This window comes from Sphaeroforma arctica, assembly GCF_001186125.1.
Source record: "Sphaeroforma arctica JP610 unplaced genomic scaffold supercont1.131, whole genome shotgun sequence".
Taxonomy (NCBI): Eukaryota; class Ichthyosporea; order Ichthyophonida; genus Sphaeroforma; species Sphaeroforma arctica.
Genome location: NW_014040427.1, coordinates 31,935 through 34,523, shown reverse-complemented (window position 1 = coordinate 34,523; position 2,589 = coordinate 31,935). Strand labels below are relative to the sequence as shown.

Below are 2,589 nucleotides of genomic sequence, written 5' to 3'. Positions count from 1 at the left end.
TCATTCGTATGCATATTCAATATGTATACACATGCTAGCAGAGTGCAGCTGATTTTACCAAAATTTATGTATTTTAAGCGTCTTTAGCTGTGAAGCTATTTTACCGCCTGCATTAATTTGCCTAAATTCACGAAGTATATATTGTTAAAGAGCTTCTTAGGAAAACAAGCAGTTCGAACTCCATTATATTAAGTACTAGTTCTTAATATTTTGCTTTCGAGCCTACGCCCAACACGAGGTAAACCTTCATCCTCGACACAAAATTCCAAATAAAAATACAAAAGCGAAAACCGCTATAGTACAACGCAATTCTGTATTCAAATTTTGAAGCAAATTGGGTTTCAAGTGTTGAACACAACTCCCGTTCCATACATATTCGTTCGCGTACCGTTCGCGTGCATGTGCTTGCGACGATTCTTTTAAGTATTTTATACGGGAGGCAACGCACAGAGATACCTTCAATGATGCTTCGCTCGACGTTCTCAACTGTAGATCAAACGAGATTAAGACTGACGCGGTTCGTAACCTTGGCTGCCTATGGTGTGAGTTGTACAATGCGGATAGACGTTTTGCGTTCGGGTTTCGCAAGTATTGCTCCTCCTAATAACTGTATATGGCTGTATGTCCCTATGATAGTACCTCGCTATACACCGTTTCAGTTGGGGTGACTTATACCACTGTGCAATCTTGCCATCGCGTGCGTGTTAGCTCTGATACTGTTAATATATATATCGCGTATATGTTTCTAGTACAAGTACAATGGGAAGTCTTGGGCGGCGAACCGTATGTATATAGTATATACAGTGTATACGAGGCGCGCGGGTTGGTCTGCGATCTAACTACAAAGAGGAATACTTTGGCCTATGGGCGGGAGATACTCTGATATTTATTACATATAGATTCGCGATTCTTGCTCCGGTCGGTTATAAATAATTTCAACTGACATCCGCGGACACTTTTTTATATTACGTCGGCGACCCGCCTGTCACCAGTTGCAGCCCAGTGACTGTGTGGCTGTCCTGTGAGTGTGGGCATAAAAAAAATAAAAAAATAGCAGCTGAGTAGCCTGAGTTTAGTAGAACTAATGTGGAAAACTGAGATTAAATAATACAATTCTCCGACTGTCTTTTTGGAGTGATTTATTCTGATAAAAGTTATTTTTAAATATATCGTTCGATTGTGTCTTTTAAAGATATGATACCGAGGGAGAGTTTGGGACTGGGAGGTTATTCATATAAAACATCATAAACGTATTCACTCGCTCTTATGCTCGGGAATTTGTACCGGCCGTAGAGATCTAAATCCCTGTGAATAATTTAATACATACATAAACATTTAACATTCATCTTACTCATTTCAAGTTTTTAATTTTTATAAATATAATAAGGGATGTCTCAAAAGTATTGAAAACGTAAATATGCCAACTGTCCGTATCTTACCATTCCTGAGTAAATACTATTGTTTTCATTAAAATTTTAGCGATCGAAGTGTTGTATAGATCTTTGGGGAACGGTTGTTATTTTAATAGGCAGGCTTTCTATACCTACTACTTCTAGAGGACAAAACAATAAAAAACAACAAATACAATATGGGACAACAATGAGGAAAATAGCCATTTTAAAAGGCCCATCAATTCGATTGACCGGGCTCACCGATTATACAGGGACGACCAATAATATAAAATTAATATATCAAGGCTTAATCTGAAGGCCACAAGAATAAATTGTAGAAATGCCATTCATCTTCAACCTTCGACCGACTTCAGACTTTAGAAGGTCAGAAGTTGAAGAGCCAAGCAGACTTCAAGCGTGTGAGTTGTGATAGTCACACATGTTCCGCGACTCTCGGGAGTCTTCGGTTCAATCGTTCCCGTCACCTTGCTCTCATCATAGATCCAAGCACAACTTAGTTTTTAAAGTCGGTCTTCTAAATAAATCGATTTTATGCTGCGGATAACTTACTATCATTATACTCACCTTCACTGTGCCAACTTTACTCACACCTGCTGTGCAAATAAATAAATAAATCTGACAAAGAATTCTTGAATTCGGCGGAACAGAGAAGTCCACAAGAGAGGGAACTCAAGAAAGTGCCGTACATCGCCCCTATAGGCCTATACATATTTCAGCTTCTTTGCTATGTCTGTCTGATATAGTCCCTCTCATCTCTAGTAGTCGAACCATGTGAATAGAGTATACATACTTCGCGTTTCAATTGCTTACTACTTTATCTCGGCTGAACATTCACAAAATGGAGCTATTTGCCATAACATCTATTGCAAGCCCATAGTCGCTGTCAACGTTGGTGACATGCAGCATGTGGCGAGTAGCACAAACCTATCGGAAAATGCTATGCTTGTACGCGAGTGTGTGATTTGATTCATATGGACGCTTGCATATAAACAGTTATCTCCTTTTTCGTTTGGTTCACACAATCACTTGCATGTATGAGTTTGTGTTCGCGTGTGGTATAATCTCCGCAATAGTATTGCTGTAAGGGTCAACAGAGAATGACCGCTAAGATACTATGTGCCTACTTATCCTCTCTCGAAGATTGACAAACATTGCATAACACAGGTATGAAGGCGTT

The 2,589-nt window shown here is 39.3% G+C and overlaps 1 protein-coding gene across 1 annotated transcript in view; it reads right to left on the bottom strand.

The window, feature by feature from the left end:
- SARC_02806 overlaps nt 1-1,021 on the bottom strand; it is a 6,007-nt gene extending 4,986 nt beyond the window's left edge. The window contains exon 1 of the mRNA XM_014303412.1: nt 457-1,021. The gene's annotated coding sequence lies outside the window, so the exon portion shown is untranslated. The remainder of the gene's footprint in view (nt 1-456) is intronic.
- Nucleotides 1,022-2,589: the final 1,568 nt, after the last annotated feature.